This window comes from Macaca mulatta, chromosome 18, assembly GCF_049350105.2.
Source record: "Macaca mulatta isolate MMU2019108-1 chromosome 18, T2T-MMU8v2.0, whole genome shotgun sequence".
In the NCBI taxonomy this organism is placed as follows: Eukaryota; Metazoa; Chordata; class Mammalia; order Primates; family Cercopithecidae; genus Macaca; species Macaca mulatta.
Window position 1 is genome coordinate 49,663,282 of NC_133423.1, and position 24,251 is coordinate 49,687,532.

The window sequence follows — 24,251 nt, forward strand, 5'->3', positions numbered from 1 at the left end:
GGACCCACTTGAGCAGGCAGTCTGTCCCTTCTCAGATCTCAACCTCCGTGTTGGGAGATCCACTGCTCTCTTCAAAGCTGTCAGACAGAGTTGTTTGCATCTGCAGAGGTTTCTGCTGCTTTTGTTGTTATCTGTGCCCTGTCCCCAGAGGTGGAGTCTACAGAGACAGGCAGGTTTCCTTGAGCTGCTGTGAGCTCCACTCAGTTCTAGCTTCCCAGCGGCTTTGTTTACCTACTTAAGCCTCAGCAATGGGGGGCGCCCCTCCCCCAGCCTGGCTGCTGCCTTGCGGTTATATCGCAGACTGCTGTGCTAGCAATGAGGGAGGCTCCGTGGGCATGGGACCCTCCCGGCCAGGTGTGGGATATAATCTCCTGGTGTGCCTGTTTGCTTAAAGCGCAGTATTGGGGTGGGAGTTAACTGATTTTCCAGGTGTTGTGTGTCTCAGTTCCCCTGGCTAGGAAAAGGGATTCTGTTTCCCCTTGTGCTTCCCAGGTGAGGCGATGCCCCACCCTGCTTCAGCTCTCGCTGGTCGGGCTGCAGCAGCTGACCAGCACCAATTGTCCGGCACTCCCTAGTGAGATGAACCCAGTACCTCAGTTGAAAATGCAGAAATCACCGGTCTTCTGTGTTGCTCACGCTGGGAGTTGGAGACTGGAGCTGTTCCTATTCGGCCATCTTGCTCCACCTCCCTGGCAATTATTTTTATCATTTTTATTGTGTATTATTTCTCATCAGGCTAAAAGAAAAATTAGCAAGGCAGTCCTCAAAGATTTCTCGTTCTTCTTTTGATAAATAACATGATATAAATCAGCTTTTACTGCATAATATGAACTGTTTCCTATAATAAATATGCACAATAATTCCATCACTTTTATTAGCTCTGAGGATTTTAAAAAAATTATTTCAGCTGTTTGCACAGAGACATCCATGTGAAATATATTTTTTAATCAGAAGTAGAAATCAGAGATATAAACTGTGTCTCTGAGATCTAACTATCTGTATTAACCTTAAAAAAAGTAAGCTCGTGTTTGCTTATGCTTCTAGCTTTGTAATCAAGAGCACTGTTAGGAGAATTTTGGAAGACGTACTGTAGAAGCAAGCATTAGAATTAATGCAAAACTGATTCACTAATTAGTCAAACCTGGATTATTCAATGATCTATACCTTTCAATGTGTATCATATAAATGACTGATTTGATTTGGCCTAGGTTGATATTCCTACTTTAAAAATGAAGGTTCCAATGATTGAAAAGATTAGTGGCTTGTCTGATGCTACCAAGTCAGGGAAGAACCATGGCTACAACATTGCACTACTTATGCCTGGGGAAGTTCTGATTGTTTGTGTCTGCTAGGCAGTGTGTGGCCTAGCACCCTGTGGGGCACTCTGGAAGGAGGAAAAGAAGGAATGCCTGGCCTTACTTTCACCAAAAAGAGTGAACTGTTTTCTTGGAGGAAAATAGAATGTATGCTTATGAGATAACTGTATTCTTTCTTATACTCTAGTTAAATACTGAACTGGGGAGCACAGAATATTTATGTATACGACAGTCTCAGGAAAAAAAAAGTGCTAATTGTAGGGGGCTAATGAGAAATTCTAAGGGGTTTGGATATGAGAGAAGGCTTTTCCAAAAGTCATTAGGCTGTCCCAGAAAATGTGAAAAGAAAAACATCAAGAAACTTGTTGGTTAATCTTGATACCCATCTTCCTCTATCAGGTAATAAACAACAGGAGTAGAGAAGTAAAAATTAATCATGATTCAAAAATAGTATTTGACACAGTGGATCACTCTTTTCTCCTTAGAATACTTCTTGCTTTCACTTGAATGTTTACTCTGAACCTTCTGTCTACTCCTTCTTAGTCTTTTTTTTTTTTTTTTTCCCTTTGGGTTCTCTTTATCTCTCCAACTTCTAAATTTGGATGGCCCAGGTCTCAGTCCTCAGGCTTCTTTGTTTGTTTGTTTGTTTTCTAACTGTACTCACTTATTGGGTGATCTCATTCAGTTTCATGTTTGGTATTCATATGTTGAAGTTCCCCAAATTTATTTCTCTTAATGAGACCTTTTCCTTAAACAAGAACAAAAAGTCCAGGTAAGAAAGATGACTGACTGAGAAGTCAGAATAGGATTTATGTAATAGCTATATGGAACCTGAGCTGATTTAAAATGATAGAATAGGTTCTTAGAGAAGAAGAGTAGATGTATGAGGGATGATTAAAAATGCCCGTGTACTGTTCAACAGGCCAAGAAGTGAAACAGTTAAGTTTAAATGAATAATTTCTGTTGGGCAGCATAGGGAAAAAAGCTTAGAAAATTTGACTGGTATCATTTTATAGATAAAAATTAAACTCAAAAGATGAAATTTCATTTTACATATAGCTGCTTCCTCCTATATCCTCCATATTTAACAGAGCCACTTGTATTACTACTAGCAGGTCTTATATTAGTCCATTCAAACCATTTTAAGAAGTAGTTAAGGCTGGGCGTGGTGGCTCAAGCCTGTAATCCCAGCACTTTGGGAGGCCGAGACGGGCGAATCATGAGGTCAGGAGATAGAGACCATCCTGGCTAACCCGGTGAAACCCTGTCTCTACTAAAAAATACAAAAAACTAGCCAGGCGAGGTGGCGGGCGCCTGTAGTCCCAGCTACTTGGGAGGCTGAGGCAGGAGAATGGCATAAACCCGAGAGGTGGAGCTTGCAGTGAGCTGAGATCCGGCCACTGCACTCCAGCCTGGGCGACAGAGCGAGACTCCGTCTCAAAAAAAAAAAAAAAAAAGAAAAGTAGTTAAAACTAATAAATACATTATTATTGAAACACACATTTTTTTGAGGGCTCTGGGTTAACAGTGAGAGTGCTTGTGAAGAGGGAGCATTTTCTAACTTTCAATATTTCCCTTGGTATCTGGATAAGAATACTAGCAAATCAGCTATTACTTTGGAGAGAAAAATAAAGTTAACAAAACATGACTCACTACAGTTTTGCACAGGAGAGCAGAAAGAGTGGAACCTAACCATTCAGTAAAGCTGACATTAGTGAGGCAATTATTCAATGACATATTACTAAAAATAGATAGATTTGGGATGCATTTGTATTTATTTTACAAATGAATTTATGGTTAAACAAAAAAGTCAACCTGTGGAATAGTACAGTAAATGAAAAAGCTCTTCAACTAGAAATGGGGTCTTGCTTGGTTTCACTATGGACTTGGTATATGAGCTTTGACACACTATGCAATCTATACATTTCTTATTGTTCTCATTTGTAAAATGTAAATGCTACCTACCCTACTTCATTGAATTCTCTGTGGATTAAATTAGAGAATGAATATGAAAATGCTCTGATATATATAAAATACAAGGCAAATGGAAGTGAAACTTGGTTACTCTTATTATTATAAATAATATCATATATACGTCGACTAGAACAGATTGGAAAATAGCAATGGGATTGTGAGTTGAGCCTAGTTACTTTGCAATGGCTGATATTGTAAATAGCAAGAAGTCAATTAAATTGACTAAATTATAGTTAAGTTATTTCCCCCGCGTACTAAGCTCTGATGCCTTTAAGCATTTATGTCATGAGTACCATGCACACTTGGTCCAAGTATGCATTACATCAGCTGCAAATCAAAGAGCACCCAAGTAAAGCTGAATTAAGGAGAGGAGAACAGTGGGGGAGATAAATTCATTGAATTAATAAACAAAAGTTGCAAGACATAGATGAGATTTTTTTTATATAGATGGAACCAATGTTAAATATATATCAATGAGATTTATTTTTTCTCTATCCATTGCTACTTTCTATGTTATGGCTCCATCTTCGGATCAGTTTTTCCATCACGATGTCATGAAAACTACAACAGATCCAAAGTCATATCCTTCCAAGTTCATGGCCAGCGAAAAAGAACACATTTTTCTTCTCCAGCAGTCTACCAAAATCCTTACAATGTATTATTAGCTATGACTGGGTCACATTCCAATCTTTCGACAAATTACTGTGGCCAGTAGAAGGCACTACTCTGACTGGTCATGCTGGAGTCTGATAAGTGCCCCTGAAATCATAGCTGGAATAAATAGTACTATAATGGCAGAGGCCAAGCACAGAAGAAAGATTGAACCATTGAGGAAAATGTTGTTAAGAAAAGAAACAGGAATAGATCAAAAGAGCAGAAATCAGCAAATGTTTACCACAAAAATAGATTAAAACAATACGAATTGAACTTGTCAATAAAATGTATTCATATTTTCTAAGTCTAGTTTAGCTTTTCAAAATTAAGATTTAACAATCTTAGAAAAACACACTTCACCAAAATACAATGAATTGTATAAAGGAAGTGGAAAAATAATGAAACAAGTCAGTGGGATACCAATAGATAGCTCTTAACAAGCTACTGCAATGAAGTAAATATTTGGTTACTTGCAAAAGTTTTATTATGAAAGCATAATATAATTTCATTAACATACAACAAAAACAGTTACTAAGGTTATTGACAAAAGAAGGTGAGCTACCCAGTCGCGTACAGAATAGTCTGGGACACAAACTCATTTTCCATATATTGTAACTAAATGACAAAGCAAATAATTGAAGACATATCTAATTTGGTCAAGGCAACACTTTAGGATTTGTCTGGGGTTGGTATAGTCACCTGACAAACACATCGAGTAAAAATTATGTAATTAAAAAAAGAAGAAAATTGGATTATCTTATATGACTATATTAATTCAAACATGCATATTTAATAATTTTGGAATCCTACAGTCCTGCTGCTTCCCAAGTTTATTTAATATAGATTTTAAGTTTATTGTCACATTAGATTGCTTATTCTACTAACAACAAAAGACATGTAGGGAGGAAACCCTTAGGCCAGGAAAGGGTGGAGCATAATTCCCCTAGATTTGTGTCTGATGGGCAGCCAAGAATGGAATCACCCAGGAAGCTTGTTGATGGCGTTGTCTCTGTTCTTGCTATCACTGGGAAGATTGGGCCAGACCAGAGGGGCAGGTAGAAGAGAGTCAACAATGTCTCAGCTTCTTTGAGCATAAGTTTGCTTATCTGTAAAATGAGAACACATTATTAAACTTTTCTTCCTGTAGGCACATTATCAAAATAAAAAGAATTTTAAAACTTTAAGTTAGAGATTTAAAAAAGTAAGGGTCGGTTTCAGTGGTTTACGCCTGTAATCCCAGCACCTTGAGAAGCCGAGGCGGGTGGAACACCTGAGGTCAGAAGTGGGAGACCAGCCTGGCAATATGGTGAAACCCCATCTCTACTAAAAATACAAAACTTAGCCGGGTATGGTGGCAGACGCCAGAAATCCCAGCTCCTGGGTAGGCTGCTTGAACCTGGGAGGCGGAGCTTGCAGTGAGCAGAGATGGCGCCACTGCATTCCAGCTTAGGCGACAGAGCGAGACTCTGTCTCAAAAAAAATAAAAATAAATGAAAGTAAATTAAGGCATTTTGGTGTAGGTAGGTCTTCTCATCCAGTGTTTTTTCTGTACTAGAGGGCCTTACATCCTTAAAATAGGCAGGAGGAACATGTTTAGCGGCAAAGGTGTATGTGCTTATTGATCCATCTGCTCAGTTGGATGTTATTTGAATAGGAAATACAAGAGGAAAGATTAGCTATATCTCAGGTTGTCTAAATTGAGGGTTTTCAAATTGTAGGGAAATTATAAATGTGTGGGAGTGGGGCTAAGAAATATGAAATTGAGAATGTGTAAATTAGTTTGTAAAGAATTTTTGTGAAAGAATTAAAGTTAATCTGTTACATCACATAAACAAAATTAAGGACAGAAACTATATGATCATCTTAAAAGACACAGAAAAAACATTTGATAAGATTCAGGATCCCTTCATGACAAAAACTCTCAATAAACCAGGAATAGAAGGGATATACTTCAAAGTAATAAGGGTCATGTATTATAAACTCACATAGCCATTATCATATTGAATGGGAAAAGTTGAAAGCATTCCCTCTAAAAACTGGAACAAGACAAGGATGCCTACTTTCCCCACTCCTATTCAACAAAGTACTGGAAGTCCTAGTCAGAGCAATTGGGCAAGATAACTAAAGAAAAAACATCCAGATTGGAAAAGAGGAAGTCAAATTATCTCTGCTGATGATGTGATCTTAAATCTAGGAAACCCTAAAGACTCCATCAACAAATTCTTAAGTTTGATAAACGAATTCAGTGAAATTTCAGGATAAAAAATTAATGTACAAAACTCACTAGCCTTTCTACACCCCAATAGTGATATTGCTTAGAACAAAACTAAAAGAAGACAATCCCATTTACAGTATCTCTAAAAAAATACTTAGGAATAAATTTAACCAAGAGGTGAAAGACCTTTACAAGGAAAACTGCAAAACATGAATGAAATAAATAGTAGATGACACAAACAAAGATACTTCACATGCTCATGGACCAGAAGAATTAATATTGTTAAAGTGATCATACTGCTCAAAGCAATCTATAGATTCAATGCAAAGGAAGAAAAGAGTTTAGCCTAAATATCGGCATTGGTGGTCCAACCTAGATATAACCTTAGACCAATGATTCAAAGTGTAGCCTACGGACCACGGTGATAATCAAGACCTGTTTAAATAATCTACAATGTCAACACTCTTTTTATAATACAACTAAGAGCATTTTTACATTTTCACTCTGTTGACATTTGTACTGATGTTACAGAAATTATGGTAGATAAAATTGCTGGTGCATTGGAATGAATAAACATAGTGGCACCCAATTCTACTAGCAGGCATTTTATCATTGATCACAACACACGGTAAAGATATGCCAGTTTCACTTAAGAATGTCTTTGATTCACACTGACAAAGTGACAAAACTCAAAAAATGTCTTTGCATAATTCTTAGAAATTATTAATTTTATTAAATCTCTATCCTTGACTACATAGCTCTATGATATTCTGTATGAAGAAATGGTAAATATACATAAGCCAGTTCTGCCCCATACTGATGTTACGTGGCTGTCCACAGGAAAAGCACTTGGGCAATTGAGTAGCATGCAAAATTAGCCACTTTGTTTAGAGTACTGTTTTTTATTTATAATGACCAACTGACAAACTATGACTTTTCAAACTTGGGTATTTGATAGATGTTGCCTCAGAAAGGAATGAATTAGCTTGTTACTTGAAGAATAAATGACAATATCATCAAACTTTCAAATAGTAATTAGAATTTTAGAAATTTACATCTACCACATGGAGCTGGACAGGTTTCCAATACTTAAAAATTGTTCTGATGAAATTGGTGGTGATATTAGTGAATCTCATTTTTGATATTACATAATAAAACACATCAACATTAAAACTTTCACTTGAGAGTAAACCATGATTTCAAATGACGAATGCAGGATTTTTCAAAACAATCCATGGAAGAAGATTTGTTCAAATCGCAAGATTGACCAATGAATTCTAAGTGTAACAAAATGTGGAGCATTTATTAACTTGGTTCTGGATTTCCGCATTGCAATCGAACTTTTGAAAACGATCATCTTGTGTATGATAGTTGGCGTAGTATCAAAAGAAAATATCCAAAACTACCCGGAGAAGTTATTAAAATACTTTTCCCTCTCCCAACTAAGTATCTGTGTGATCTCAGATTTTCTTCATATATTTTAACTAAACAATATATTAGCAAATATTTCATTAAGAAGCAGATATAAGAATCTAGCTGTTTTGTATTAAACTAGATGCATTTGGAAAAATATAAAACTGACACTCTTCTCAACAAATATTTTTGACTGCAAATTATAATTACTTTTTTCAAAAGTTATTTATGTTAACATATAAAAGGCATATTAATGCTATTTTACATTAATTAATAAATTATCAAATTTTCAAGTTAAAATTTTTCAAGTTAAAATTTGATAATTTAAATTTTAAACTTTTATTAATATTCATATTTTAAATTGTTAAAGTTTATTAAATTAAAATAAATTCATTTAAAATAAATGAATACATATTTTTAATGTATCAATTTTAATTTTTAATAAGTAAATAATATTCACATGTAACCAAGATAAGCAAAAAATCCACTGAATTCTCAATAATTTTTAAGAGTGGAATCTTGAGATCTAAAATGTTTGAAAACTCTTGCTTTAAACCATTAGGATTCATGTTTAATAATTCTAAAAGTTTTTACTGAGTATTCAGATGATAATGATAAAAATAGTTAAGGAAAGACATATGTTTGTCTCCTATAAGCCGATTTAATTTGGGAGAAAAGATACACTCACATTCATTAAACAAAAGTGCATGGTATCAAAGAACTTAACATAAATGAGCAACTGCATTGACTCTGAACCTGCTAACTCGTGTTCGGAAAACATAGCTTGAGCTCCAGATTTTTATAGGTGCTTCTTTAGTACTGAGAAATATTTCTTTCTGCGTTGAGTGTTTATTATATTCTTCATGGCAGATTGCATAATGGAGTTTCTGTAAGGAAGCTCTTCATCTTTCCTGGAAGCATGCTGATGTTATTTTCTTTTTCCTGGAGATTTCATTTGCTCTTTGAAAGACTCCACTTTTCCTGTCTATAAATTTTGTCACCTCTTGAGTATTTCTGAAATTCTACGATGGTCTAATATGATAATCAGAGCTGTAGAAATTCTGAACAGGATGAGGATAAAACAACATAGGATCACGGGGAAGTTCTCTGGAGCAAAAAGACTGGATCTGGAGAAACGAGTTTTGATAAATGGGAAGAAAGGTGATGGGTTTTTCTGGTGTGACACGAAGTCACAGCATTGAGATTTATTATGTAGGGTCTGTGGGTGGAAATGAGGCACACTAGGTGACTGGAGCAAAGAGTTCGCATAAAAGACAAGTGAAAAATACCACTGTGACAATAGGATGAAACCGGAGATGATTGTCAGTCCCAAGCATTAAGATTATCTAATTGCCAAACTGTGCTCCAAACTGTACTATGTGAACTAACAGAAAGGCAAAGCCATTTAAGTAAGTATACATTTGTATTTCAGTATCTTTGTGTTTTAATAGTTGCATATATATTTTAATAAGTGAATTTATTTTAATTTCTATCAAAAACAAATACACCAAGTAGTTATAAAGGTATAATGGTAGTGATATAAAATTATTCTATAAATATATTCACTTTATGAATAACAATGTGTTGTGTCAGTTTTTAAATGCCTTGAGTAAATAAGAGTACACACAGAAAGTAGAAGATAGATAACAAAGTAACAGCTATCTAGAATAAATTCACACCCTTTGTGTACAGGAAAGTTAAAACTCACACTAATATGAACCAATCTACTACCAAACCAAAAGTCTTAATTTGGAAAACATAATTGTCAATACATTGAGCCTCCTTGACAGTTATATCTCTAGGACCATTTTCCAGTCACTGATTTTTATTTCCTTTTTTTCTTTTCTCATGTGCCAAAAATTTGAGCCATTCACCTCGTTTTTTCACCCTTTAAATCTGCTATGAATTAATGTTCTATTCATCTAGTTCTGAAGTTTTTTACTATCATCTATAGTGTATTCAATTTAAGAAATTATAATATACCATAATATAGTATAGTATATTCAATTTAAGAAAGGTATTTTTAACTGCCTACTCAAGGATAAACTGTGTACAGATTCACGTTAGCTGTATTGCTTTGGGCAAGTTACCCTGGCATCAGTATTCTCTGATGAGTTTAGTGACTCTTTCTAACTGTAAAATGTATGAAAGATGCAAAGTGTGCTAGGCACGATACCCCGTGTGCTCCCTGCCGTCTCATTTAGTTCACCATCCCCACAATTCTGTAACTGTAGATATACACAGACAATACTATTTTATAAGTGAGATTGCTGACACACAAAGGGGATGAGTTCCACATATGCTCAAATACAAAACTATCCCTCATAAACAGAATAACCTCATGATTGAGTCCTTTAGTACTGCTCAAAATTTGGGCTACCCCCAGTTACCTTATTTTATACAATAAAATAGCGTAAGATGGAGACATCCTAATTTGAAACATTCTCAGTCATAGCTGGAGTTGGATGATTCTAGAAATAGAATTTAAATTAAAAAAAAAAAAAGAGAGGCCAAGAAACTTAACATGGATTTAATAATGATTCCTGGGAGATATAATCTCTCACCTCCATGTACTGGGATGATTATAAACAAGACTTTTAAAGTCATTTAAAAGCCCAAAGCAGTAAACAATTTGGATCACAGCTATTCCTACAGAGCAAATGAAAAAAGTAATCAACTATGCCAAGGTTATGCAAATGAAAGTTGAGACTTAAAGTAAAATGTCCATAGACAGCATCCTTCAGAAATTCAAAAATGCAGTATCTCAACTAGCTCTGGAAAATAGGGTTTGATGACCTTAGAAATGACTTACTTATGAGATGCTGATACCAAAGATGATGATGAATGGATAAATAATTTTTATGAAATATGAAAAAATGCTATATCTAAATTAATACGTTGTTTAACAAATGCTTTTTTACGTATAACCAAATTTTAAAATTAAATATTACATCTAAATATGTGACACATAGTTGGAAAATAGAACAATTCTTTTAGATCTTCTTATATGGAACTTGTAAAATCCCTTACCTTTGATCAGTTATAGTTACATGTCTAATGATACATAGCAAGGAAATGACAGAGAAGAGATTTAAGCTTCAGTCTGTTTGAATTCAAAGTGCATTCAAAGTTCTATAAATCATGTTGTTAAAGTATTATGTAACTCCCTAAGAATACTAGGGTAATTCAAAGGAGATTAATGATTACTAAAGTATTTGAGACAGTGTTAATGATAGATATAAGATTTGAACTGGATATAGAAGGCTAGTTAAGATTTTTATTGACAGAAAAAACATAGCAGTTGCTGTGAATACAAAATATGGAGTTGTTCCATTTCTAAAAATTTCTCTGATGGTGGAATAATAATAATTCTAATATTTTACTAGCAGAAATGTCTTACATTTACTGAGAATTTACAATCAAGTACCATGTAAAGCATGTTGGAAAATCTTCTCATTCAATACCTGTAACTGCCCTGAACATTGCTGTTGCTCCCATTCTACAACAGAAGAAATTGAGGAAAATGAAGAGTAAGTAATTTGCCTGACAGGTAAAAGAAAATAGTAGCACAGTGTTTGAAACCCAAGTATTTTCAAATCTTAGTTCATCAACCATGGCATTCTTTTGCCTTTATCTTTCATTTCATTTTAAGATTAATTTCTTTTAAGTGTCAGGGAGAGATGAATGAAGACTAGAATCATCAAGGAAGGGTTTATGCAGCTACTATATTTTGAGTTTGCCCTTGAAAAATATGCACAATTAGGCCGGGTGCATGGCTCACGCCTGTAATCCCAGCACTTTGGGAGGCCGAGGCGGGTGGATCACCTGAGGTCGGGAGTTCGAGACCAGCCTGACCAACATGGAGAAACTCCGTCTCTACTAAAAATACAAAATTAGCTGGGCCTGGTGGCACATGCCTATAATCCCAGCTACTAGGGAGGCTGAGGCAGGAGAATTGCTTGAACCTGGGAGGCAGAGGTTGCGGTGAGCTGAGATTGTGCCATTGCACTCCAGCCTGGGCAACAAGAGTGAAACTCTGCCTCAGAAAAAAAAGAAAAGAAAAGAAAAGAAAAATATGCACAATTTAGATATGTAAAAGAGAGATGGGCAAATATATATTGTGAATAAAATGATAGAACTATGGTAGAACTGTGGTAGGAGAATGAGAAGTGTGTACAACTATACTCATTCCAAATAACTAGTGAACAAGGAAAGCATGGTTTTGCCATTGTTAATTCTTTGAAAATTTCTTCCCCTGAAAGTTTTCCTTTAATATCAAGAAGTACATGAGTGCTGAATTATGGTGATTAATTGAAGGTTTCAGAAAAAAATATACGTAATATGTTACCCAATAAGGAATAATAAATGACCTTGCCATAATGGAATTGATACAAATTTTACTTTCTATCAGATTGTTAGAATTATAATCCAGCTCTCATGTCCACCAAATGTTTACAAATAAATTATTTTTAAAGTGAGATCCACACTGATAACTATGATGTCATGTTCCACGGTACTTACCTGATTGGGAAACTCAGGCAAAATGAGCTATTAAATGTTCCTTTCTCTCTCTTCACAACTCACTCCTCTAAGTAGAATTAAGTAGTGCTTAATGTAACTATGAATATAGACATTTCATATGCAGCTCTCACTTAGGCTGTGTGCCCCCTTGTGTCCTCTGGAACTTGTTTTAAAATTACAAACTTAAAAAACATCAACATTTTTGTTTAAAATAGAAAAAAAATTTAAGTGTTATTTCAGTTGAAAACCACCTAATTTTTTATTACTCCTGAAGCTGGTATTCAGAACTGCATTTAACATTGCACAGGCTAAATATAATTTGGACCAACTCATGTAAAATCTTCATTTCCTTCCACTTATCTTGAAATCCTCTCATTACTTCTCCCATACCTTTATTTTCTGCCCTAATTTCTCCATTACTACTTTCTGCCTGTCCATTTCTGCCCACGTTATCAATGACCAGCTTAGGTTCCATTTTTCAGAGTGGCTTTCTGTAGCCACTCCAGTCCTCACTATCCTCACTTTTGCCTCGGTTTCCTTATTATTTTGAGTGAAATATATACACATTACACAATTAGTTCCATTCATGGCATCAGAATCTGCACAAACATGTTTGGTAAGACACTGATACTTACAATAACATAAGTTAGACTTACAAGTATTTTAAACACAGCATCTATAGACTTTGTAGTACAAATTGAGTTTCTGGAATATCCTGGTAGGTCCACTAGCCTATGGTTGTGCATGTGTAACTGTACCTATCAACGATTATCCTGTTTCTCACCTTCCTCTGTTATTGGATTCTTAAGACCATTACCTTTCCAGATGCCCTAGAAATGATCTTGCTTGTTCTTTGCCTGTCTCTGGCACTTAACTTAAAATTTTCCCAGTAGATAAAAGATTCTGCCTTTGTTGTCCATGTTTAGAGCTCTCTGTCTTGTCATTGAAACATTTAGATTCCCCACCAAGGGGATTCTAGGCCACATTAAGCTTGGGCTTAAAACCATAATTACTAAAGCATATCTGCTTTTTCAGTTTCTATGATTCTCCTTATGAAAACTGACCTCCAGAATTCTTACAATATTTTTAGAGCATTTATTTTCTAGCCTGTATAATGTTTTGTATGCTATTCTTTTCTTTGTCTAAATTGTCTTATACTTACAGAGCACTATTGTCTTATATTGCATCTATCTACCTATCTTTCTACCTACCTATCTATATATCTATTAATCTATCCATCTATCTTTCTACTAATCATCTTGCTAGTCAGGCAAATATGTGCATAAATGAACACATCATATATTATAAATATCTTATAAGATATGTGTAAATATATTATAAACATCTCTATTTTTTAAGCAAATTATCCTGCTGCCTGTTATATGGTGTAACAATTTAGAAAGAGCCAAATAACATATTATATAACACTAAGGAATAAGAGCATAGCAGTTATTCAATAAATACTCTACTCAAAAATACATGAACACTAATCTCTAACTATTAATTTTATAAATCAGCTATCGTAGCAAGGGACAATTTTTGAGCAGCCCAACTAAATATCAGTTGAATGGATTGTTAATTAGCTGTCTCCCAGACTCTTAAGGCTGAGCCAGTCTTTACATCCAGATGAATCAATGCTGAACACACAAAGAAACTATACATTTTCCTGTGCTTTGAGAGATATTGAAGAGTTACATTTTTTCTGAAACTTGAAGCTAATCTTTAATATATTTTCAAGGAGTTATTATAAATATTTATTTTATTTGCTGTTGCATAAGAAAACTTTTCTCAGTAGGAAAAAATGCCAGAAATAGAGCAATGCAAAAAGGTGGATGAAATTACCCATTTTCCCAAGAGCGAAAGTCACATGGCAAATGTCTGTCATTTTCAGCTCTACCCCATCAGACTTTCGCTTACAACTGCAATGGAAGGGATTCATTTAAGTTTGCATTACTCTCCTTATCCTTGCTTATGTCTCAGAATACATTAACGCAAGTGTGAAAATAATTGAAAAGCAACGGGCAAGATCAAGGACAGTCAGAGAACAAAAATCCCCAAATAGCAGAACTAGCCAATATGCACTAGTATGTTTTAATACGTGCTATCAATATTTATCAATAACCTAGCTCAATTCTACCATTCCTCTGGGTTCTGGTGCCTAAAAGTCATGAGGAATATGGTGACAGATGTGTGGAGCACAATTCTGACCTTCCCAATAGCAGCAGTTAAGGCAGATGAGAGAGGCTGCTTTGGGTGGTTAGCCAGGCGGAATAAACAAAAGGGAAAGTTCGCAGCTCTTAGATTTTCTCTCCCTTGCTTGCAGTTGAGAGAAAGCATCAATTTCAGTCTGTCCTTAGCATTATGAAGAAAAGCATTTATCAAGGGATTATGCTGCTGATTTAGGTATGTAGAAATTGAAGCAGAATTTTTTAAATAAGTATGAAAGAGGAAGACAAATATTTGATCTTTTAGAATATAGAAACTGAAAAGAATTATCAGGAAAACATCATTTACAGAGTTTCTGTTTATTACTCCTTACATACTAGAATGCATAAAATCAGAAATTTAAAGGTGAACCAATTTTCATTATTTTCAGAGTGGATTTCTATTTATACTTATTTTCAGTGCATTTGATTTTTTTTTTTTTTTCAGTTTGAAAACACTTTCACAGATATTATTTGAGTGAAGTAAACAGTAAAGTATAGTGCTTAAAGTTTCACTGCAGGTCAACCACAAAGGAAATGATTATTTTTACCAAGATATTTACTTTCTTTTTGCCTCAGTTTCCTCGTATATAAAATAGAGATGATAATAGTACCATCTAACGTTGTTGTGAGAATTGAATGTGTGAACCAAGAATAAAATTCTAAGCCCCCCCAACTGACTGACTGGACAACCTCTTGGCCAATGGGATAAAAAAAACAAAAAAGCCTGAAAAGCTAGTTCAGGCCATGAGGGAAAGGGAGAGTCAGACATTACACTCTCCTCCCTTTAGAATTCAGTCACGACTGACCAGCATCAACATTAACGCAGAAAGATATTAAGACTGACAAAACAAATTCTTTGTAGCAAAGAAGATACCAAGTTCTAACTTGTCTTTGGTATAAAATCATGTAATACACAGTGGACCCTGAAGGAAATAAAAGTATTTTACCCCAAAATATGTTTCTTTGACATATGTTGAAATGGTCCTTCAAAAGTCTCTTATAGGGAAAATTTACATTATGTAGAGAATCTTCTCTTACTAGGTCTTTTCCAGAGAGTCTGACACCTTTTAAGATCTGAGAAGAGACATTTACATCTATTCTATCTGAAGTCTGCTACCTGGAGGTGTCATCTACATGACAGGAAGCCTGGGCTTCCACAACCCTTTCGTGCCTTACCTTAACTCAAGCTGAGTTCAAGTCTTCAGGCGGAGCTTAACTCTTTCAACCAATGGTCAATCAGGAAATCTTGAAATCCTCCTATGAGCTGGAAGCCCCCTGCTTCCAGATGTCCTGCCTTTGGGGCTGAACCAATTATACCAAGCCAATGTATTAATTTATGTCTTTGACTATAAATTCTGCTTCCCTAAAATGTATAAAATCAAGCTGTAACCCAACACCATGGGTATATGTTCTTAGGACCCCTTGAGACTGTGTCATGGGCCATGATCCCTAACCTTGGCAAAAAAAAAACAAACAAAAAAACAACTCTAAATTGAGACTTGACTCGGGCATTTGATTTAAAGATTTAATATAAATATATAAACGAGTAATTTAATATATATAAAAAATTTAGAAATTTACAACAATCATATCATAGTTGCTAATTTTCACTTTCATCACCTAGCAAAATCAACGATTGTCTCAATTTCATGTATGAAAAAATCCAAGATCCATGGATATTAAGTAACCTGCTCAAGGTCACAGAGCAGTTAGTGGCAAAATCAGAGTTGCTCTTTGAACAGCATTACCTTTGCGTTCACACAGGTATTAACTAACGATCTTATTTGTAGGCCATTTCCAAATCACATTGACTTCTCTCATAGAACCTCTATTCCCCTGACTTTTTCAGTAATTCTCTCATGCATTTTCATTTCTATTTATTGAACAGACTGTGAGCTCTGTAGGATGAGAATTACATTTATATTGTGACCACAGCTCTCACAGCTCCTGTTATGATACTATAAAAAATAATTGCACCAGGTACTTATTAAAAATGGACAGGAAGATCTCATTCAAGACTATTGCAGTAAGGGTCAAGACTTGCAATAGAAGAGAGAGATTGAATTTAATCCCCCTGCAAAAAAAGCTGGGAGACTTTTTAACCACTGGAGTGAGCTAATGGAAAAGCACTGCAGGATGTTATGAGGGAATTTTCTCCATGTGGTCAGGTTGTGTGTTTGTTAATGATCACTTGTTGAAAAAAAGCCTCCTACCCTCCAATAGAGGAAGAGAGACAGGGCTCTATCTTTTTTGACAATTACATTTCAATGGGATGACTCACAAATTCTTTTTTAAAAAGTATTCCTGCGTTGAAGATTTATATCTCAAAGGAGAAAAGAAAAAACAAGGGCAAGTTTAATAAAATAAGTGCTCTAAGTAAAGGGAGGTCAGGGGCCTCTAGGCAGGAAGAAGCCTGTCTAAAACTCAGTTAAGCTGAGGACAATATTAAGGACATCTTGGTCAATATGAAAATCATGGTATCTTCACTAAATTTATTTTTTGGAATCAAAAAAGATCTTAGTGAAACTTCTGATTTGTATAATGTGTTGGTTCAATTACCATTTTTCTGGGGAAGGGGGTTACTAGGGAAATCGAAAAGAGTTCATAGTAAGTCAATGAGTTTAATGAATCATAACCAATCTCTTGTCCAGAGGGAAATACATTTTTCAGAACTGCAACTGACAAGCAGTCAAATGGATTGCCTCTTTTTGTGTGTGTGCTGTCTTTGCCCATTATGGGATGGAAGTGCTCAAGAGCATTTAGATGCTTGCAAAATAGCTAAGGAAAATATGTAAAATAAGAAATTAGCTGTTCAGATATAGACATTTGGAATGTTTTAATCTACATGGAATTCTTAGCAGCTAGAGCTCAAGAGAAAGGATAGAGGCATCATGTGGTGGGTAATAGAGCTGGTAATGGTGACTGCAGAGTTGCTGGCCTGGTGCTGTCAGGGTGCCTGGTGCTGTGAACAATAGAATGACATCTAAAAATGACAGATAATCCCATGTACATGGGTTATCATTTTTCTGTTAAAATATATTTAATGTGTTAACTAGGAAAATGTATTGGTTTTTCTTAATTTTTAACTTTATATGGAGCATAAGTGTTTATAAAGTCCAGTATTTATAGATAATTAATCATTAGCAAACATATGGTAAGATCATTTATAGAGTTAATAGATTTAAAAAAGAGAAAAAAATGATGACAGTAAGATTTCCAAGGGTTAACTAAAATTATCTGTTTTCTTAATTGATGGAAAGTCACCATCTGGAGCTGCCATATTTTCTGTAAAGATTTTTTTTTTCTTTTGGTGACATTGTAAGAGAGGAAATGAGCATATAATTCCTGTTCTGATTGCAGAAGGGAGCAGTCCAGACCTAATTAACTAAGGGGCTTAATGACACTATTTTAGAATACTTGTATAGATCAGTCCTACTCTGTGCCTTTGCTCTAAAAGCATAGCAGCCAGCCACAGGCAGCAAGAGGGCTTTGAACAGCAAATTTCCAAATGGCAGTTGTAGGGCAGAACACACACAAAAAAGTTTTCCTGAAAACCAATATGCAAAGAGGACCAATAGGATAAATGGTGTGCCAAATTGGAGTTACTATGGTGCAACTGTTCTTTACTTATTGATGATCATTTTATGAGTATGTTTTTTAAATATATATGATTATTTTATCATGTAGCAAGAGATTATATGGTTTATACTGGCTAAAAGTTCCAGACACTACTGCTTATCTGATACTAGCTATTTAAGTTAAACCTAGGTTTTTAGGAGAAAACAACTAGCCTCTTCAATGGAGTAAGCCTTGAAAATTCAAGTTTGGTAACAGTAGCTTCCAAAGAAAAAATAAAACTGTGGTCTACAGCTATGTTACTAAAATCTCTAACAAATCAGAAGTGAAGATTGACCTGAATCTAAATGACAATATGTATACTGACAATGAACTCCAACATATTAAACACTATTTTACTTGACATATCAGCAGCAACTTTTGACACAGTTGATCACCTTTTTCCTTTGAAACTGGAGGCATTCCTTCCATGGCTTTCAGGATTCTACATTCCCCGGGTTATTTTCCTGTTGTATTGGCCGCTGCTTCTAAGTCTTCTTTGTTGGTTCCTCTTCCTTTTCCTGACCTGAAAATGTTGAAAGTCCCAGAGATTTATTTATACTCAGACATCCAGGACTATGACTTAAATGCCATCTGTATGCTATTGAATCCCAAATTTATGCCTCCAGTCTTGTTTGTTTCTCCTTTTTTTTTTTTTTTTTGGAAGTCCAGACATGTATTCCCAATGGCCAGACCGACATTTCTTCTTCTCCCCTGGAAGGCTTAATATGTTATTTCAAACTGAAAGATTTCTGAGCAGAATTTTTTATTTCTCCTGCCCCCAAACTTTTATGTTTTTCTCCATCTCAGTAAATAGCACATTATTCACCCAACTGATCAGGACACAAACCTAAGAACAACTTTCTCCCCTCTTTTCCTAAACCCACATGCAATCTGGGAACAGTATGTTCAAGGTATTGCAGAATCTGACCATTTTCCTCCACCTTTTCTACCACCACCCTAATCCAATTTCATGTCTTTAAAATACTTCAATAAATTTCTTTGTTTTCCTTTTTCTTCTACTCTAGACTTTCTACAGTCTATTTTAGATACATGTTGACCATCACATTTTGAAAATTAACTCTGATAATGTTATTTCCCTTCTTTATGCCCTTCCCATTGCTTCTCATTGCACAGAATCTCCTGCATGTGACTTATTTTATTATTTTGTTGTTGTTGTTGAACAATAATTGGGAGTGTGAGAAACAGGGTCACAATTGTCAAATTTGAATTTAGGCTCTAGTGCAAAACTTCTGGCAAGTTGTTAAATCTCTCTGAGACTCAGTGTCCTTGTTCATAAATGGACATGATACTAGTACTATTTCATAAGTTTGTTTTTATTAAAATTAAATAAGATATTTGATATTGATAAATTTAAGAAGCAGGCTGAAAAATAAGATTTTTGATATTGATAGATTTAAGAAGCAAGTAAGATTGACATTTGTTACTTTTTTGGTATAATTTCCAATGAACACAGAGTTCATGTGTTTGTAGTAGTTCTCAGTGAAGGTTAAAAATTAGTTATGATAATAATATTACCCTTTTATGTGTAAGCCTATGAGTTCCATGGAGTGAATGACTGTGTTGATCTTGTACTTTCTGTATCAAGAGCCAACTACAGGTTTAGCAGGTGTCAGCCATCAGTTAGTAATTGCTGAAAGAATAAATAAGTGAATGAATGAATCTAATAAAATTGTCGTCTATCTTTATTCTCAGATGTCTTTGCTCTTTTGATCATCTATTTTCCAATTGTTTATATATTTCCATTTGTCTAAGACCTGGAAATACTTTTCTTCAGATTCTATCCTTCCTGTCACTGTATCTTCCCTTTGTGTTTATGCCCTTTTCCTACACTGTGACACTCTTGAGCCAAAATCCAGACCACTTGCAGCTGCCAACTTTTATTACAAAGTAAGTTGAACCCATCTTCGAGCTTTTACAGCATTTCTCATGATCTCATCATATCAATTTATTGCCTTAAGCAAGATACTTTTTTTTTTTTTTAAACTGAATAGTACTGGGAAGGAGAAAAGAAAGTATGAAAGTGTGTATATATGTGTATTTACATCTGTGTGTGTGTGTGTGTGTGTGTGTGTGTGTGTGTGTGTTAGTTTCTTCTGCCCTCAGAACTGCCTTGGGGAAATCTAGCAAAGAGGAAACCCATAGATGGCTATGAGCAATCTATTTTGGTCCTGACATCACTGTTTACTCCTAAGAGGGTATGGCATTTATTAATGTGGTACCTAAAATATTTCTGGGTTTCTACCTTCTGGACACATAGTTGATTTACTCTTCATGGTTTTCTTATGATTGTGTGAAGCCATGTGGTTGGTCTGGCCAGTAGATTGTAAGTGGGATGATGTATGTCACTTCTGGGCCCAAATATTTAATTATTACTGCAAGGCTTTTCAGAAATGTCTTTTCTCTCTAGCATAGTGATTAGCCTTATTGAAGATGGCAGCTCTTACAATACAATGGATTCCTGAGTGGCTACAATGAACAGAACCCTCAGCCAAACTGTGGTGAAGATTGCATATGTCAGAAATAAATTTAATGTATGTAAGAAACTTTTGCTATGTTGTGCCACTAAGACTTGGACTCCCTGTTATATCAATATAAACTGATAAACACATAAGTTGACTTTTTCAACGAAATATCATTTTCTACTCCTCTTGTTTATTTTGCAATGAGAAAAGTATAGATGATAAGGTGTAATGTGCTCAAAAGCATAATACAATTTTAAGTCTCAATCTCTGCTATCACACTGTTGCGTATGAAGTGTCACTAGAAGAACATATAGGTGGTCATGGTCATCCTCGTGTTTCCATCACTATGTATTAAAGGTCATGGAATTTCAGAATCTAGTATAAACTTCTCATTCAAAAAATGTTTTACTTTTGGGAAAACTAAGATAAGAATAAAAGACATTAGATATAGCTCTCCTTCTAATATTTCACAATAATATTAATATTTAAAATAAATAAACAAATTGAGTAAGGCTATCTCTCCATGGTGTCAAATTATTCATTTGGTTTAGTTAAGAAAAATGTCTAGTAAATTTGAACAATTGATAATGTTCAAAAAAAAAAAAAAATTGCCTGGCTACCTGATTGACCTGATTTCTCTGTGTTACATAAATACTGTCTGGGGAAATGATAGATAATATTTCTATGTTTTACCTTTTCTTCTTTTTCTATCTGAGGACAGGTCTTTCATAGATACACTGATACAGTCAACTTGTGGGGCAGCAATGAGAGAGTATGTCATTCTCCAAGGAAGACACATAGTGGATTTACCCTTCATGGTTTTCTGGCCTGTTAGAGACTTTCCCCCTATAGTTAAATTACTAGATCCTGTCTGGAAAAATCGCCTGTGAAGTTGGGAGGAGAGGAGGGGAAAAAGCAAAGCAAAGCAAAACAAAGCAAAGCAAAGAAGCCACCATTGAGTCTACCATTTAAATATGTAGTCATTAAAATAATACTGGTCTCACAGTGAGACTTCGAAGAGGAAAAATAAACATTTTTTAAAAGGTCTGAATTGCTTTCCTTTTCTTAACTTTTACAGATGTGAAAATACTTTTTGTTTAAAAGAAGTGTTAACCTACTGGCCCCTAGTGACATTGATTAATTGCTTTTCACAGCATTGGTAAAACTGTCAATTCCATCGCTCTCATTCACGTTTAGTCCAACATTTTCTACAAACCTTTTTGTGTAGCACTTAGAATTTAGAGGAAAACCAAGTAAATTAAAGAAGAAAATATTTTCCTTTTAGTCATTTTAAATAATTACTATTTTAAAGAATAAAATATAGGAAGGGTCCAGCTTTTGTGTTATAGAGATAGACATGGTAAATCTAATTAATGGCAACTCTTCTGTCATCTTTCTGATCAATTATTATTTCCTGAGGATCCTTTCTCCGACTTCCTTAATTGAATGTATTCAAATTTGTATACTCATTAATTCCTCATACAATTATCCTTCATAGCATTTATTGTAATTGCTATTGTATATTAAATTGACTAATTACTATGCATTTCAGTACTAAAATATACACTCAGAAATTGAGGACAGAGACTATGTTAGATACTGCTCACCCAGCATGTAGTACAGTCCTACCACCAAATAAATTATTTAAAACAAATTTGCTTAAAGGAGGGCATAATTTCAGACTTCTGGTCTCTGTACTGGCTGACTATTCAAGTCCACTGTTGTTAAAAACCTTAGTCTGCCACACCCATGTTAATAACCTTAGTTTGCCACACCCATGATCTAGAAAATAAACTGTTTTTTTCGTCAGTTTCTATTCCCGATATTCTTACCTTAAATTGTTTCTCAATGCTATCACTCTGGCTTTATTATTTATTCCGAGCATATACAAAGAGCTTCCTTCCATTACTTTTGGTTTGAATTGATTTCCTTTCAATCTGTTTTCTCAGACAGTCAGAGATGTTAGTTCTGCATCAAACTTTATGATCAGTTCACAACTATCAGGAGTTTTAAAGACTTTCACTTTATTTACATACACATAAATATTTATTAAGAAAACACCAATATTTAGTCTTTGCCTTGCACAGAAGGGGGTAAAAAACAATTTTATTTTTCCGTGGATGAATAAAGAAACAAGCCTTTTTAATACAGCTTAAGTTTATGGCTCTCATTGGAAGGTAAGTTGTCTCAAATGAGAGGAGAATTTTAAATAAACACATGTTTGCTCTCTACTCTTGACCCTTCTCCCAGACCCATGGCTCTCCAAGGTTTCGCTAGACCTGCTGTGCAGCAGCAGCATGTATAAAGAGCTTCCCAAAGGTAAGGGCAAAAATCATTTCCAACTACCCCAGGATCTCCTTTCCCAGAGTTTTGGGGGTGAGGCTGAAAAGTTCAAGTTTTTAATCATGGTTTGGCCTTTCTGGTGATCAGCTCTCACCCAGGAGCCCAAGAAAATCAAAAGTCACCTCATTAGAGCAAAAGACAATTTTATCACCGAGAACATTTTATTAGGAGCTCCGCATCAGGAACCATGGTCAAAGAGCAAATATTAGAAAAATAGGTGTACCTAGCATCCTAATTGCTCAAGAAATTACAAAGGTTTTAGTAGCTCTTTGTCAGGAACTGGTAGGAGAGACAAAATATACATTTTTTATGTCACAATGTAAAAGCCATGATTCCTATACTTCAGGAAGACCTAGAAGTTTATTGGATTTATGTGTTTGAGAACAAAAGGTTGGAGGGTTGAAGGCACTGCTGAGGGAATTCTTAATGAAATTAAGCTAGAGGTTTATGTTTGGAATGAAAGAAAGTGAATTCAGGAGAAAGATGCTTACTTTGAGATAAAAACTATTAAGGTCAAAATATTGCCGTTGAGAACAGCGGGCAAGTGTGTGCCAGTGTCAGGTATTTTATGCATCCAAAGACAATGGCTTTCAAAGAGAAATTCTGAAGGAAGAGGAAGCACTCACCATGTCATTCTAGCATTGATTTGGTGTCAGAAGACTTGGGGGTTCATGCCAGTTTTATTATTAATTTGCTTTGTACCCTCGGATGAGTCACTTAACTTCTGGAGATCCCAACTTCTGTCATTGGATAACTTCTCATCTATATTTGTCTCTAATTCTTTAACTAACCCCCTTCTTGCCAACTCAAGAAGCAGATCTGGGTTGCTTCTGCCATCACTATTCAATTACCCTGACCCTATTATAGCGATTCTTCATCTTTTTGGACATAGGATAAATGTCATATCAGCAAGTCATGCATGGACTGACAGCCATCAAAAATGTTGCAAAGGGCAGCATGGCAAAATTTCTAATTCCTGCCTCACTTGAAAGGTCACTGTAACTCTTTGAACTACTCTATTGCTCATATTTGAGGAAAGAAACATACTCTGAATAACACTGCCAGTCAATAAGCAACCAAACAAGTTAATTAGGCTGCATCCCAACAGATATAAACAGAAATTATCTGGAAAATAAACTAGAAAAAAATCTAAATTGTTTAGTGACTTCTTCCCCTTATGAAAGGAGAAGGCTGTCTTAACACCCTCCATGTATTTGTTCAAATCAATTCATTCATGATTGTAATAATCAAACATGTATTACATATTTACTGTATGGTAATACCAAATTCTGAGAAAAAAAGTTACAAAAACAGCTAAACTGATGCTCAGAGAGGTAAAATAGTTTGCCTGATGCCCCATAGGATTTGAATTCATGATTATGAGGTTTCATTACAGATATGTAAGTATAATAATTTATGCTTTTAACTATTACTGTATACTTCTTCCTCTCCCTCAAAGAGCTTAATTTTAAGTAAAATATATCAACATAAAAACAAATATTAAAGA

General features: G+C 35.0%; 1 protein-coding gene and 1 long non-coding RNA gene across 2 annotated transcripts in view; one reads left to right on the plus strand and one right to left on the minus strand.

Moving 5' to 3' along the window:
- Positions 1 to 24,251, plus strand: part of RIT2 (Ras like without CAAX 2) — a 384,044-nt gene that overhangs the window by 329,759 nt on the left and 30,034 nt on the right.
- The window catches only part of LOC106994481 (uncharacterized), a 200,562-nt gene continuing 193,905 nt past the window's right edge, over positions 17,595 to 24,251 (minus strand). The window contains exon 3 of the long non-coding RNA XR_013408483.1: positions 17,595 to 18,441. This is a non-coding gene — a long non-coding RNA (uncharacterized LOC106994481). The remainder of the gene's footprint in view (positions 18,442 to 24,251) is intronic.